Source organism: Pan paniscus, chromosome 19 (genome assembly GCF_029289425.2).
Source record: "Pan paniscus chromosome 19, NHGRI_mPanPan1-v2.0_pri, whole genome shotgun sequence".
Lineage (NCBI taxonomy): Eukaryota > Metazoa > Chordata > Mammalia > Primates > Hominidae > Pan > Pan paniscus.
The window spans coordinates 83331017-83347862 of NC_073268.2; positions in this window are offsets into that span (position 1 = coordinate 83331017).

A 16846-nucleotide genomic window follows, 5' to 3' on the forward strand; every position below is an offset into this window, starting at 1 on the left:
ATTCTCCAGGAAGCACAGCCTGAGGCAAAAGCTTCTGTGCTACTAATTTATTAGGGAGTGCAATTTCAGGGAGCAGGAGCAGGGGACCAAGGGAGAGGGGCCACAAAGGAGGGAGAGTCAACACTAGAAGGAAGGCACATTATTATTATTATTATTATTTGAGATGGAGTCTCGCTCTGTCACACAAGCTGGAGTGCAGTGGTGCCATCTCCACTCACTGCAACCTCCATCTCCTGGGTTCAAGCAATTCTCCTGCCTAAGCCTCCTGAGTAGCTGGGACTACAGGTGCACGCCACCATGCCTGGCTAATTTTTGCATTTTTAGTAGAGATGGGGTTTCACCAGGTTGGCCAGGCTGGTCTCAAACTCTTGACCTCAAGTGATCTGCCCACTTCGCCCTCCCAGAGTTCTGGGATTACAGACGTGAGCCACTGCGGCTGGAAGGTACGTTATTAAATTGGCTGCTGCTAAATGTGGCTGACTGCTCAATCCTGGGGGACTGTCCTCCAACAAATCACCTAATCTGCATCTTAGGATAGTCATCTCACTCCAGAGTGAGAAACAGGAAAGAAGCCATCCCCAGCTCCCTTCCCCAATTGGCCAAGGCTTTGCCTCATGGTATGCTAACTCACCCCCCTGCAGTAGCACAGGCTTGCACAAGTGCCAGACTGGGGTCCTGCTCTGTCCTATGTCAACGGGGAAGCCCTAGAGTGGGACGGAAGTGATAATGCAGACCCACGGCAAGACACGGTGTGGCCGTGCAAGCTTTAAGTTGTTTGAAGTCTACACGGAAGAGGCAGTTGGAAAAGTAACAGATGGGGCTGAAAAGGCCTGAAGTGGTGCATGAGAGGTATTGATGTATCATCTGAACAATAATTGGAACTGTCATTCTAAAGAATACAACAGCCAGAAATGTCAGTAAGACCTTGTGTCTTTCAGAGAACAACAGAACCATGATGTGTGTTCAGGGGTGTTTACAGCAGCACTGCTTGTAATAGGAAAAAAAAAATCACAATCAAGAACAATGGGAAAAAGCATTCAAACAATGGGGACTGGTTAATAAGTGATGGTATTTAATACACTAAAGAATCTAAGCCTTCAGTGAAAAGAAGGATGATGGGGGGTGGGGAGCAAAAAGGAGGGACGGGAAGAAGAGATTACAAAGGGACACCAGGAAAGTTCTGGGGGTCACAGATATGTTCACTGTTGACATTGGTGAGAGTTTTATGGGTGCATACAGATGTAAAAACTCAACGAAGTGTACACTTTAAATAGTGAAGTTTATTATATGTTTATCATACCCCAAATAAAACTATTAAAATAATAAAAATAAAAATTTAAAAACGATAAAACCTGGAAACCACCATTCAATCAATAGGGGATTGGTGAATAAATGGTGGTATTTAATACATGAAAAATTTAGGCCAGCCATGGTGGCTCATGCCTATAATCCCAGCACTTTGGGAGGCCGAGGCGGGCACATCACTTGAGGTCAGGAGTTCGAGACCAGCCTGGCCAACAGGAGAAACCCTGTCTCTACTAAAAATGCAAAAATCAGCTGGGTGTGGCAATGCACACCTGTAGTCCCAGGTACTCGGGAGGCTGAGGGAGGAGAATCATTTGAGGTTGCAGTGAGCAAAGACCATGCCACTGCACTCCAGCCTTGGTGACAGAGCGAGACTTTGTCTCAAAAAAATAAAAAAATAAAAAAATAAAAAGCATCCATTAAGAAGGAGGAAGACCTGTACAAGGAGATTTGGACACATCCCCCAAGACATATTAAATGAAAAAAGCAAAGTACAGAACGATGCATCTAAGATAGTGTCTTTTGTGTTCAGTTTTAGAGATTTACACATGTGGGCATGCTAGAACATTTGGGGCTAGAAAACAACAGAAAACGAGCCAGGCCTGTAATCCCAGCACTTTGGGAGGCCGAGGAGGGCAGATCATGAGGTCAGGAGATCAAGACCAGCCTGGTTAACACGGTGAAACCCCATCTCTACTAAAAATACAAAACATTAGCTGGGTGTGGTGGCAGATGCCTGTAATCCCAGCTACTCGGGAGGCTGAGGCAGGAGAATCGCTTGAACCCTGGAGGCGGAGTTTGCAGTGAGCCGAGATCACTCCATTGCACTCCAGCCTGGGTGACAGAGAGAGACTCCATCTCAAAAACAAACAAACAAAAACAGAAAACTAAGACTGTAAATGGCTTAAACAATAAAATTTTCTGATCTCTTAGAGCTTATAGGATCAAAAGTGAGGTGGGTTCCAGGCAAGGGGTTATCAGTGGCTCCAGGAAGCCATCAAGAGCCGAGGTCTTGGCTTTCTTTGCTTCACTGTTCTTGGCACGACTGCTCCTAAGACAGAGCGCCTCTGCTCATGGGATGGCTTCCAGCAGTGCCTGCAGCTACATGCTTCCATTTTTTTTTTTTTTTTTTTTTTTTTTTGGGACGGAGTCTCGCTCTGTCACCCAGGCTGGAGTGCAGTGGCGCGATCTCGGCTCACTGCAAGCTCCGCCTCCCGGGTTCACGCCATTCTCCTGCCTCAGCCTCCCGAGTAGCTGGGACTACAGGCGCCCGCCACCACGCCCGGCTAATTTTTTGTATTTTTAGTAGAGGCGGGGTTTCACTGTGTTAGCCAGGATGGTCTCGATCTGCTGACCTCATGATCCGCCCGCCTCTGCCTCCCAAAGTGCTGGGATTACAGGCGGGAGCCACCGCGCCCGGCCCACGCTTCCATATTTTTATGCAGCAAGAAGGAGAGAAAAGCTAGCTCCCCAATCATAGAACAGAAACCTTTCCTCTGGGTTTGATTGGACCAACATAGAGTCTAATCTAACTGAAGTCAAACCTGTGATTGAAGGTAGTGTAGCTGGACGAGCCACAGACAAAACTCCTCAGACACCGGATTAAAGAAGGAAGAGGTTTATTCAGCCCGGAGCGTCAGCAGGCTTGCGTCTTAAGAGCCGAGCTCCCGGCCGGGCGCGGTGGCTCACGCCTGTAATCCCAGCACTTTGGGAGGCCGAGGCAGGTGGATCACCAGGTTAGGAGATCGCGACCATCATGGCTAACACGGTGAAACCCCGTCTCTACTAGAAATACAAAAAATTAGCCGGGCGTGGTGGCGGGCGCCTGTGGTCCCAGCTACTCCGGAGGCTGAGGCAGGAGAATGGCGTGAACCCGGGAGGCGGAGCTTGCAGTGAGCTGAGATGGTGCCACTGCACTCCAGCCTGGGCAACTGAGCGAGACTCTGTCTCAAAAAAAAAGAGCCAAGCTCCCTGAAAAAGAAATTCTTGGCCTTTTAAAAGGCTTATAACTCTAAGGGATCCACGTGAAAGGGGCGTAATAAATTGAGCAAGCGTGGGGAACGTGACTGAGAGCTACAGGCATCAGCTAACAGAACAGAAAGTTTTGCAATGCTTTTTCATACAATGTCTGGAATTTACAGATAACACAAGTAATTTAGGTCAGGGGTTGATATTATCATTATTACTTTTTTTAACTCCTAGGGCCGGGTCGTGGTGCAAGGTTGTCTGGCTATTTATCTTACTTCTGTTTCTTCCCAACTTTTTGCTTTGTCTCTTTCCTCCTGTCTTGTGAACTAGGCAAGGTGGGGGGAGGAGGGCAGCAGAAGTAGTAGTGGTCTCCTTCCTTAGTAGGATCCCACTACTTGTGAGAGGAAAAAGAATACCAGGTAGGCAATGAGCAGAATCTACTACTGGTACATTCCTAAAATTTTTTTGTAAAAGATATTTGAGAACTTGGCCAGGTGCAGTGGCTCATGTCTATAATCCCAGCACTTTGGGAGGCTGAGCCGGGTGGATCACTTGAGCTCAGGAGTTCAAGATCAGCCTGGGCAACATGGCGAAACCTCATCTCTACAAAATATACAAAAATTAGTCAGGCACAGTGGTGCATGTCTGTGGTCCCAGCTACTTGGGAGGCTGAGGTGGGAGGATTACTTGAGCCTGGGAGGCAGAGGTTGCAGTGAGTACAGATGGCACCGCTGCACTCCAGCCTGGGTGACAGTGCCAGATCCTGTCTCAAAAAAAAAAAAAAAAGATATTTAAGAATTTGGCACTGTGTGCAGTGGCTCACACCTGTAATCCCAGCACTTTGGGAGGCTGAGGCAGGTGGATCACTTGAGGTCAGGAGTTCAAGACCAGCCTGGCCAAGATGGTGAAACCCCGTCTCTACTAAAAATACAAAAATTAGCTGGGCGTGGTGGTGGGCGCTTGTAATCCCAGCTACTCGGGAGGCTGAGGCAGAGAATTGCTCGAACCCAGGAGGCAGAGGTTGCAGTGAGCCGAGATCACACCACTGCACTCCAGCCTGGGCAACAGAGTGAGACTCCATCTCAAAAAAAAAAAAAAGAAGAAGAAGAACTTGTTAAAGGTGTTTTCCTTTGGGGAGAGGGTTTCAGGTTGAGGATAATGGATGGAGACTTTATTTTATACACTCCTGTATAATTCGATTTGTTTTGCAGTTTTTTTTAAAATTCAGACTTAACTGTGTGGTAGAATTATAGGCACTTTTAGTTTTCATTTTTTATACCATCTGCATTAGAAAAAGAGAGATAAAAAATTCCTACAAAAAGATATATTGTGAATGGGATTAAAGAAAATGTTTGCAGGTAAGAATTGGTGTGCAGTTATATGACGATTAGAATTAGAGCTATGTAATAAAGGAGTTTATTCAGTAAGTTTAATATTTTAGTTAATCTCTGCTGTTTAGCAAACTATCCCAACAACTTATTGTTTCAACAACAATTTCTTATTTCTCATTTGATGTGTTGACTGAGAAGTTCTTTTGCTGGTCTGGCCTGGGCTCACTCATGGTTACATTCAGCTGCAGGTCAGATTGGGACCAAGGTCAGGTGGGATGGCTAGACAGTGGGCCTGTCTCTCCAGGTGGCCTTTCCAGCAGGATAGCCTAGACAGCCTTCCAGGAGGACCAGCGCCATACAGAGGCTCTTGTCAAGCCTCTGCTGGCATTCCACTTGCTGTTGTCCCATGGGCCAAGCAAATCACATGGCCAAGCCCAGAGTCACCATGAGAGGGGATTATACCAGGGCATGGGTATTAAGAGGCATGATGCACTGGGGGACGTTATTATTATTATTACTATCACTATTATTACTATTTCTACAACTACAAACTACTTAAAGAACAATGTCTTTAAATAAAGGAGAAACTCAGTTTTGAGAGACATTTTCAACACCCCAAATTATGCACTCTGTGTTATGGATAGACAAATGCTCTGTTCAGACAACATAATTAAACCTGTGTGATAACCAAATATGTGGCATAATGAGGAACTGAAAGCAAATTTGCACAATAAACATCAAAAGAAAAAAAATTAATGTAAATATTAAAACAGGCTAGGCCTAGGCGACAGAGCGAGACTCCGTCTCAAAACAAAATGAAAAAAACAGGCTGGACGTGGTGGCTCACGCCTGTAATCCCAGCACTTTGAGAGGCCGTTGTGGGGGGGTGATTTGATTTCAGGAGTTCAAGACCAGCCTGGCCAACATGGTGAAACCTTGTTTCTCCTAAAAATACAAAAATTAGCTGGGCGTGCTGGCATGTGCCTGTAATCCCAGCTACACAAGAGGCTGAGGTGGGAGAATTGCTTGAACCTGGGAGGTGGAGGTTGCAGTGAGACAAGATCGTACCACTGCACTCCAGCCTGGGCAACAAGAGCGTCTCAAATAAATAAGTAAATAAATAAATAGTAAAACAACACTAAATCCAGTGTCTCACAGATGAACAGCTATGACTTCATGATATTCCAGCCCAAAGTCCTACTTTCTCTTCTTTGTTGCTGCCAAGTTGATAGTTTCCTAGATGAACAGTGTGGGGAGTTGGGCTGAACAGCTCATCAGAATTCACTCGATGTGAACAGCCAATCTGAATTAATCAGATCTAAACTCATCACTCCCTGTGTTTGATTCCCCTCCAAGAGCACAGTGAAGGAGAAAAAGTGAGAACTAAGTTATTCAGCTAATTCATTTTAAGAAGTGTGGGCAAACATATACATGATATATGTTGTCAGGAAACAAACGAGGCATATGACAGTCCTTTCCCTCAACAAGGGAACAGTCCAATGAGAGGAAATAGACTTAATGCTGGCCGGGCGCGGTGGCTGACGCCTGTAATCGCAACACTTTGGGAGGCCAAGGCAGGTGGATCACCTGAGGTCAGGAGTTCGAGACCAGCCTGGCCAACGTAGTGAAATTCTGTCTCTACTAAAATACAAAAATTAGCCAGGCAGGGTGGCACATGGCTGTAATCTCAGCTACTTGGGAGGCTGAGGCAAGAGACTTACTTGAGCCTGGGAGGCAGAGTTTGCAGTGAGCTGAGATCACACCACTGCACTCCAGCCTTCCAGCCTGAGCAACAGAACTAGACTTAATGCCAAGAGGCCAGGCACTGGTAGATACTGACATGGGGGAAAAGGGAGGGGAACAAGGAGGTGCTGTGGTTCACACCTGTAATCTTAGCACTTTGGGAGACCAAAGCGGGAAGATCACTTGAGGCCAGGAGTTCAAGACCAGACTGGACACCATAGCGAGACCCCATCTCTACAACAAATTAAAAATAAAAAAATTAGCCAGGTGTGATGGCGTGCACCTGTAGTCCCAGCTATTTAGGAAGTTGAGGCAGAAGGGTTGCTTGAGCCAAGGAGTTTGAAGTTGCAGTGAGCCGTGATGGCACCACTGCACTCCAGCCTGGGCAACAGAGTGAGACCCTATCTCTAAAAAAGAAGAGGGGAGGATAGACAGAGACTCCAAAGAGGCACAGGTAGGAAGGCCATGAGAAGACAGAGGCAGAGACTAGAGCAATGCAGCCACAAGCCAAGGAGTGTTGGGGCCACCAGAAACTGGAAGAGACAAGGAAGGATCCTCCCCTGGAGGCTTCAGAGGGAGCATGGCACTGCTGACACCTTGATTTTGGACTCTGACCTACAGAACTGTAAGAGGATAAATTTCTGTTGTTTTTATTTTTTTTTTTAATTTTTTTGAGAAGGAGGCTAGCTCTGCCACCCAGGCTGGAGTGCAGTGGCACAATCTCAGCTCACTGCAACTCCTGCCTCCCGGGTTCAAGCTATTCTCCTGCCTCGCCCTCCTGAGTAGCTGGGATTACAGGCACCCGCCACCACACCTGGCTAGTTTTTTGTATTTTTAGTGGAGACGGGGTTTCACCATGTTGGCCAGGCTGGTTTTGAACTCCTGATCTCAAATGATCCACCCGCCACAGCTTCCCAAAGTGCTAGGATTACAGGTGTGAGCCACCGTGCCCAGCCTAATTTTTGTTGTTTTTAAGTCACCAAGTTTGTGGTAATTTGTTACGGCAGCCCTGGGAAATGAATTCAGTCTGCCTGTGCTGAAACCAGAATGTAGCCCTCTTTTCAATCAAGCTCTCTGACCACAAGAATACAGTTTACTGGGGTTCGAAGGCCTGGTCAAAAGAGTCTAAATGTGAATTAAGGGGTCACATAGCAGGTTTTTAAGTTTGAAAAAAGTACTGCCTTGATGACCCAGAAACTCCGGTTTAAAAAAAAAAATCAAGGCCAGGCGTGGTGGCTCACTCCTGTAATCCCAGCACTTTGGGAGGCTGAGGCAGGCGGATCACCTGAGGTTGGGAGTTTGAGACCAGCCTGACCAACATGCAGAAACCCCATCTCTACTAAAAATACAAAATTAGCCAGGAGTGGTGGCACATGCCTGTAATCCCAGCTACTCGGGAGGCTGAGGCAGGAGAATCGCTTGAACCCAGGAGGCGGAGGTTGTGGTGAGCCGAAATCTTGCCATTGCACTCCAGCCTGGGCAACAAGAGTGAAACTCCGTCTCAAAAAAGAAAAAAAAATCAAGGGTCCCCAATAATTTGGTAAGCTATTCAGAGAATTCTGAGTCTTAGAGCTAGGAAGGCAGAGATGACCTAGCACAGTCCTTGCCTAATACAGTAGATATAAATTCATTCTCCCATGCTTAGGTCAGAAATCATCCTACAATTTGATTTTTGTTCTAAATCAAATGACATCCCATTAGGCCTCCACTACTTTACAAAGTAAATGAGAAATTCCAAAACTGATTACTCCTGGGGATGCTTTCCCTCTTGTCTGGTTACTGTAAGAATTTAAGCTTGCTCAATTCAAAAACCAGGAAGGCCTCCCCAGCACTTTGGGAGGCCAAGGCGGGTGGATCACCTGAGGTCTGGAGCTCGAGACCAGCCTGACCCACGTGGTGAAACCCCCGTCGCTACTAAAAATGCGAAAATTAGCCTGGCATGGTGGCACGCGCCTGTAATCCCAGTTGCTCGGGAGGCTGAGGCAGGAGAATCTGGGAGACAGAAGCTACATTGAGCCAAGGTTGCACCACTGCACTCCAGCCTGGGCAACAGAGCAAGACTCAAAAAAACAAAAACCAGGAAGGGGCCTGGCCTTCAGGCTGCATGGGCACAGGCCAGCCCTTGGGTGTCTATTAGAAGTGGGTGGCCCCAGCCCCTCGATGCCAAACCTGGTCTGCTGCTTCGGAGGGGCACACATTGATCCCACCGTATCTGAAGCTCTCTCACCCCCTTTCTGAACCTAGGGGCTGTGTGGGAGGGCGGCACACATCCCTGATGATGCAGAGTGTGCAGGCACTAACTCCTTCCCCAGGGTTGAGAGTAAGCAATTCCCTCCTTTGCAATGGAGAAGAGGCCGAGGCCTCTTCTCTTTCCAGCCTCCCACAACATCTGCCTCCCTTAATAAACTGCTCATTTCACACAACTCCAGGGGTAGAAGACAGAGCCTCCCCATAACTTCACCTCTCTGCCCTTATCATGTACATCACTTCACCTCTCTGCCCATATCACATAGCTCTTTAAGAAAGGGCGATGGGGCACAGAAACATAAAGACTTCTTGGAATGAAAGAGGGAAAAATATGTTTGTTTTATTTCATTTATTTATTTTTTTGAGACGGAGTCTCGTTCTGTTGCCCAGGCTAGAGTGCAGTGGTGCAATCTTGGCTCACTGCAAGCTCCGCCTCCCGGGTTCAAGCGATTCTCCTGCCTCAGACTTTTGAGTAGCTGGGATTACAGGTGCGCACACCCGGCTAATTTTTGCATGTTTAGTAGAGATGGGGTTTCACTATGTTGGCCAGGCTGGTCTCAAACTCCTGATCTAGGGTGATCTGCCTGCCTCGGCCTCCCAAAATGCTGGGATTACAGGCATGAGCCATCGCACCCAGCCTAAAAAAATACCTGTTTTGTTCATTTGTTTTTGAGCCATCCATAACAGTAGGAATACCAAACAAACAGCTCAATAAATCATGCTCCACATTATTCAGTGGAAGAGTCCTGAGGTCCTGGTTCTCTGTAGAGGTTCTTTCTTGGATGCATTGATACACAATGGCCTCATCTCGGTTCCGTTTGCCTGCGAGGTCTTTAGATATTTTTTTGCTCAAAGTAACTGGAAATACTCTAGGACTTAACTTTTGAAAACGACAGAGTGGTTTGGTGTTTTCAGATGCATCTGGAAAAAGGAAGTGAAGATGGCTCCCAGCAGTTGTCTTCATTTAAATTCTCTTTGAGTAGTAGAGCTGAATGATTCTATTACAAACCCCAGGATTCCAAGGAAACAGCTTTGACAGTCAGTTCATCCCTTTACAGGCAAAACAGGTAGTTCATAAACATACACATTTCAGCATGATACCATCTCAGAATACGCAGTATCTAATGCACCTCCAGCAAATGCTGGTGTAACTACTATAACCGATAGAGGTTTCTGTGTTTTTATTTTGAGACAGGGTCTCACTCTGTCGCCCAGGTTGGAGTGCACTGGCGCAATCTCGGCTCACTGAAACCTCTCTGCTTCCCAAGTTCAAGCGATTCTCATGCCTCAGCCTCCCGAGTAAGTGGGATTATAGGCGCATGCCACCTCCAGCTAATTTTTGTATTTTTAGTAGACACGGGGTTTCACTATTTTGGCCAGGCTGGTCTGGAACTCCTGACTTCAGGTGACCCATCCACCTCGGCCTCCCAAGGTGCTGAGATTACAGGAGTGAGCCACCACGCCCGGCCCCGTTACAGCGTTTTAATCCAGATTGGAAATGCTTTCACAGAAGGAGCATTTGACTGTAATACTGGCCAGTGTTTCCCTCCACGCGAAACACTTGCCATAAACATTCACAAATAGCAGGGGAATTTAAAAACCAGGAAGGAAATGAGTGATAATGATCTCATGGGAAGGAACAGAACTTCCTCACAAAGACATAAATGTTCAGTACTCACTTGTATCCCATCCACCCTCTGCCTGGCAACTGAGTGTGCTTAGACTGGTGTCAAATAGTGAACAATTTGCCTGAATAGATCATCAAAGTTTCAGTAGTAACTGGAGTTTAGCAAACTTCTTTCAACGATACAGTGTATCTCAAAAACCAGAGAAGTACGTACATAATTAAACATTTTAGGTTCAAATTCTGAAAAAAAAAAAAATGGTCCAGGCCAAAAATGAAGTTAAATTCCAAATAAGAAAAGGGGCCGGGTATGGTGGCTCACGCCTGTAATTCCAAGTTTTGGGAGACCAAGGTGGGCAGATTACTTGAGACCAGGAGTTCAAAAACCAGCCGGGGTAACATGGTGAAACCCTGTCTTTACAAAAAGTACAAACATTAGCCAAGTGTGGTGGCGCGCACCTGTGGTCCCAGCTACCTGAGAGGTTGAAGTGGGAGGATCACCTGAGCCCCGGAGGTCAAGGGTGCAGTGAGCCATGATCGTGCCACTGCAATCCATCCTGGGTAACAGAGAGAGACCCTGTCTCAAAAAATGGCTGGGCACGGCGGCTCACGCCTCTAATTCCAGAACTTGGGGATATCCCTGTTATGTCTTAAGGTTATCTGTTTTGCCACACAGGAATTATTTGCATCTCTAGTGGAGAAATATCTACAAATGAATCTCAGATTCTACAGAATTTAAAAAAAGCCCAGAGGTGAACAGATCACTTAAGGTCAGGAGTTCAAAACCAGCCTGGCCAACATGGTGAAACCCCGTCTCTAGTAAAAATACAAAAATTAGCTGGGCGCGGTGGTATGTGTCTGCAGTCCCAGCTACTGGGAAGGCTGAGGCAGGAGAATTGCTTAAACCCAGGAGGCAGAGGTTGCAGTGAGCCAAGATCGCACCACTGCATTCCAGCCTGGGTGACAAAGCGAGACTTTCTCCAAAAGAAAAAAAAAAAAAGAAAAAAGAAAAGGACTCTCTTCTCTCTTGAAAACATTTATAATGTAGAGGTTATAATGCAGAGGAAAAGTCTTTGATTCAGGGGAGGCCAAAAAACTGTCCATCAGGAAAGATTTTACCAGGTCACACTTGTTACCTTGCTGAATTTTCTAGAAAACAAGTCTGACCTCTGGCCTTATAGGCACAGAAACCCAGTGTTTCCAACTCATTAACAGCGTATCAGTCTTTCACAAATGGATATCCATTATCCATCCACTGGCGTATAAAACCAGAATGACAGCCGGGCATGGTGGCTCAACCCAGTAATCCCAGCACTTTGGGAGGCCAAGGCAGGTGAATCACCTGAGGTCAGGAGTTTGAGACCAGCCTGGCCAACATGTTGAAACCCCATCTCTGCTAAAAATGCAAAAAAGATTAGCTGGGCATGGTCGCGTGCCCATGTAATCCCAGCTACTCAGGAGGCTGAGGTGGGAGAATTGCTGGAACCCAGGAGGCAGAGGTTGCAGTGAGCCAAGATCATGCCACTGCACTCCAGCCTGGGCAACAGAGTGAGACCCCATCTCCAAAACAACAACAACAACAACAACAACAAACCGGAATGACCTCACACCTGTAATCACAGCATTTTGTGAGGCTGAGGCAGACAGATCACCTGAGGTCAGGAGTTCGAGACCAGCCTGGCCAACATGGAGAAACCCTGTCTCTACTAAAACCACAAAAATTAGCCAGGCGTGGTGTTGGGCATTTGTAATCCCAGCTACTCTGGAGGCTGAGGCTCGAGAATTGCTTGAACCCAGGAGGCGCAGGTTGCAGTAAGCTGAGATTGTGCCACTGCATTCCAGCCTTGGTGACCGAGCAACACTCCATCTCAATAAATAAATAAATAAATAAATAAAACCAGAATGACCATTTACTGATCACTAATGAGAAATCTAACAGTCATCCAGGAAAACATATGACCAACCCATCCTCTCCTGACAGACATGTAAGATGGCAAAAAAGTACCCAAAACTTGAAAATAGATAAAAGAGATTACTAGCCCGGATGTGGTGGCTCATGCCTGTAATCCCAGCACTTCGGGAGGCCAAGGTGGGCAGAACACCTGAGGTCAGGAGTTCAAGACCAGCCTGACCAACATGGAGAAGCCCCATCTCTACTAAAAATACAAAATTAGCCAGGCGTGGTGGCACGCGCCTGTACTCCCAGCTACATGGGAGGCTGAGGCAGGAGAATCGCTTGAACCCAGGAGGCGGAGGTTGCGGTGAGCCGAGATGGTGCCATTGCACTCCAGCCTGGGCAACAAGAGTGAAACTCAGTCTCAAAAAAAAAAAAGGAGGTTACTGGAGTTATTTTCAGTGTAATGCTGGGCTTGACTTTCTACTGTCTGGGCTATTTTAAAATTCTGTAAGATCGGATGGGCGCCGTGGCTCACGCCTGTAATCCCAACACTTTGGGAGGCCAAGGCGGGCGGATCACAAGGTCAAGAGATCGAGACCATCCTGGCTAACACGGTGAAACCCCGTCTCTACTAAAAATACAAAAAAATTAGCCGGGCATGGTGGCAGACACCTGTAGTCCCAGCTACCCAGGAAGCTGAGGCAGGAGATTGGCGTGAACTCAGGAGGCAGAGCTTGCAGTGAGCTGAGATCACACCACTGCACTCCAGCCTGGGAAACAGAGTGAGACTCTGTCTCGAAAAAAAAAAAAAAAAAAAAAAATTCTGTAGGATCAGAGATTCATTTATAGATTTTTGTCCTCTAGACGTGCAAATAATTCTTACGTGGCAAAACAGATAACCTTAAGACATAACAGCGTATGGCCCTGTTGGACTTTGATATTTTTATCTAACTAGCAATCTATCCTCATATAAATATCCTAGCTTCTCAAATACGCTTTGAACTAATTTTAACATCTTACTGGTTAATTAATTAATTAATAAGTTGAATAAAATATTTGATATGTATGTATTTTATATTTGCATCAGTCATGACATTATCTTTTAAAAAAAATTAAGGTGTGCTGGGCGCGGTGGCTCAGGCCTGTAATCCCAGCACTTTGGGAGGCCGAGGCAGGTGGATCACAAGGTCAGGAGTTCAAGACCAGCCTGGCCAAGATGGTGAAACCCCGTCTCTACTAAAAATACAAAAATTAGCTGGGCGTGGTGGTGGGCGCTTGTAATCCCAGCTACTCGGGAGGCTGAGGCAGAGAATTGCTTGAACCCAGGAGGCAGAGGTTGCAGTGAGCCGAGATCACACCACTGCACTCCAGCCTGTGCAACAGAGCGAGACTCTATCTCAAAAAAAAAAAAAAAATTTAGGTGAAATTCATGTTACAGAAAATTAACCATTTTAAAGTGAACAAATCAGCAGAATTTAGAACATCTACAGCGTTGTGCAACCACCATTTCTATCTAGTTCCAAAACACTTTCACTACCTCAAAAAAAAAATCCTTTATCCATTAAGCAGAAGGAATTTCATTCCCTCCTCCCCCTAGCCGCTGGCAACTCCCAATCTGCTTTTTGATTCAGTGAATTTATCTATTCTGGATATTTTATACAAATGGAATCATACCATATGAGACCTCTTGCGTCTAAATTCTTTCACTTGCCATAACGTAGACACTTACTTTCCCCTAACCCTTCCCCTTTCCCTTCCCTTCCTTTCCTTTCTTTTCCTTTTCTTTCCTTTTATTTCCTTTTTCTTACAGCGTCTTGCTCTGTTGTCCATGCTGGAGTGCAGTGGCATGATCTTGGCTCACTGCAGCCTCCACCTCCCAGGCTTCAGTGATCCTCTGGCCTCAGCCTCCTGAGTAGCTGGGATTACAGATGCACACCACCATGCTCAGCTAATTATTTCACATTTTTTGTAGAGACGGGGTTTCGTCACATTGCCCAGGCTGGTTTTGAGCTCCTGGGCTCAAGCGATCCACCCACCTCAGCCTCCCAAAGTGTTGGGATTATGATCATGAGCTACCGCGCCCAGCCAGCATAATGTTTCAAGTTTCACTCTCCTTATAACATATATCAGTATTGCTGAGTAATATTCTATGACATGGATACACCAAATTTTTTTTTTTTTTTTTGAGACAGAGTCTCCTCTGTCGCCGAGGTTGGAGTACAGTGGCGCAATCTTGGCTGACTGCAACCTCCGCCTCCTGGGTTCAAGCGATTCTCCTGCCTCAGCCTCCCAAGTAGCTGGGACTACAACCACGAGCCACCATGCCCAGCTAATTGTTGTATTTTTAGTAGAGATGGGGTTTCACCACGTTGGCCAGGCTGGTCTCAAACTCCTGACCTCAAGTGATCCGCCCACCTCCATCCCCCAAAGTGCTGGGATTACAGGCGTGAGCCACCGCACCTGGCCCCATAATCTAAATTTTAGAGGAAGAATTTATTTCCACACTCTTACTGTAATCCCTAGGTGTTGACAGCAGAAGAAAATCACATTATTCTTCTAAGATTTGCATTCCAAAAGGTGAAGGATATGTGGTCTTCTGTAGCAGGTCCATTAAGCGGGAATATTGAATGAAACAGCTGCACTGCACTCTATATACAATGGAAAGCAATGGGGCAGCACCAGGAAACCAGCTGTTTAGTATTCTGTAGTGAGGAGCTGTATTGTGCATTCAGTAGTAGCTGACATGATGTGCATTTTAAGAAGAATTTTATTCCTTTATTTATTTATTTTTGAGATGGAGTCTTGCTCTGTCGCCGAGGCTGGAGTGCAGTGGCTTGATCTCGGCTGATTGCAACCTCCACCTCCTGAGTTGAAGCGATTCTCCTGCCTCAGCCTCCCGAGTAGCTGGGATTACAGGCATACACCACCACGCCCCGGCTAGTTTTTGTATTTTCAGTAGAGATAGAGTTTCACCATGTTGGCCAGGATGGTCTTGAACTCCTGACCTCAGGTGATTTGCCCACCTCAGCCTCCCAGAGTGCTGGGATTACAGGCATGAGTCACCGTGCCTGGCCTGTTGCTTTTTCTTGAAGGTGAGTTAGCTCTTTTAAAGTTACTTAATTCTTAAAATCCTCAAAAATTCTAATTGAATCTAATGCTAAAAGCTCGATCAAATAAAATTAGTCTACATCATATTTCTTTAATCGTTTTTAGTTTCTGTACTTGCAAATGACATTTAAGCATTTAAAAAAGAAAATCATTATGAAACTAGAAAGTTTTCCCTCATAGTTCAAGAAAAATGTCCAAAGTTCAAGTTAAGGTATTAAATTGAACGGGGTACTAAATTTAGAGATATTAGATTTCTTTTTTTTTTTTTTTTTTTTTTGAGATGAAGTCTCGCTGTGTCACCCAGGCTGGAGTGCAGTGGCGCGATCTCGGCTCACTGCAAGCTCCGCCTCCCGGGTTCATGCCATTCTCCTGCCTCAGCCTCCCAAGTAGCTGGGACTACAGGTGCCCGCCACCATGCCCGGCTAATTTTTTGTATTTTTAGTAGAGACGGGGTTTCACTGTGTTAGCCAGGATGGTCTCAATCTGATGACCTCATGATTCGCCCGCCTTGGCCTCCCAAAGCTCTGGGATTACAGGCATCCCGAGCCACCGCGCCTGGCCAAGATAATAGATTTCTTAAAGACAAAGATGATTTTTACTATAGAGTTGGTACTTGCCACACATTAAATAAGGCTGTATATATGGCAATATGAAAAAATTAAGAAAAGGTGCTTCTGTGACAACTTTCTTCCTCCTAGTAGGTAAAGCTGTCCTTATTGAGAACATTGTTTCTTTTTTGAAATGGAGTCTCACTCCATCACCCAGGCTGGAGTGCAGTGGCACAATCTCAGCTCACCTCAACCTCTGCATTCCGGGTTCAAGTGATTCTCCAGCCTCAGCCTCCCGAGTAGCTGGGATTACGGGTGCATGCCACCACGCCTGCTAATTCTTTGTTTTTTTAGCAGAGATGGGGTTTCACCATGTTGGTCAGGCTGGTCTCAAACTCCTGACCTCAGGTGATCCACCTGCGTCGGTCTCCCAAAGTGCTGGGATTACAGCGTGAGCCACCGTGCTGGGCCGAGAACATTATTTCTACACCCTAGTTTCCAAAGAAAAGTTGGCCCAGATGTGCTTTTCTGGATACATAAATAATGTATGTTTATTTAGCTATTTTTATTATTCATACCGAATAATCCCTTTTTATTTGTACCCAGTGATGCCAAATGAGCTTTCAATTTTTTTGGTTTTAAAATCCTAAAACGTCCTTAATGGGTTTTGGACCGAAGACCATCTATTGAGAAAATAGGAGCGCCAACTTTAATCATAATTGCTCAACTGGGACTCATGCACACAATACATACCCAATGTGACTGAAATGACCCAATAGCGTTGGTCACGAGAAATGCCTCCTCTGTTGGCTCTTGCTCTCCTTGGCAATCTGTACAAAAAGATAGGAGTTTTTGAGGAATTGTCTTTACGTTTAGTGGGGTAGGATTTAAAACAGTAAGGCTGAGCACAGTGGCTTATGCCTGTAACCCCAGTTCTTTGGGAAGCCAAAACGGGAGGATTGCTTAAACCCAGGAGTTCAAGATCAGCCTGGGCAACATGACGAGATCCTGTCTCTACAAAAAGTTAAACAAACAAACAAAAAACACAGCCAGGCATGATGGCACATGGCTGTAG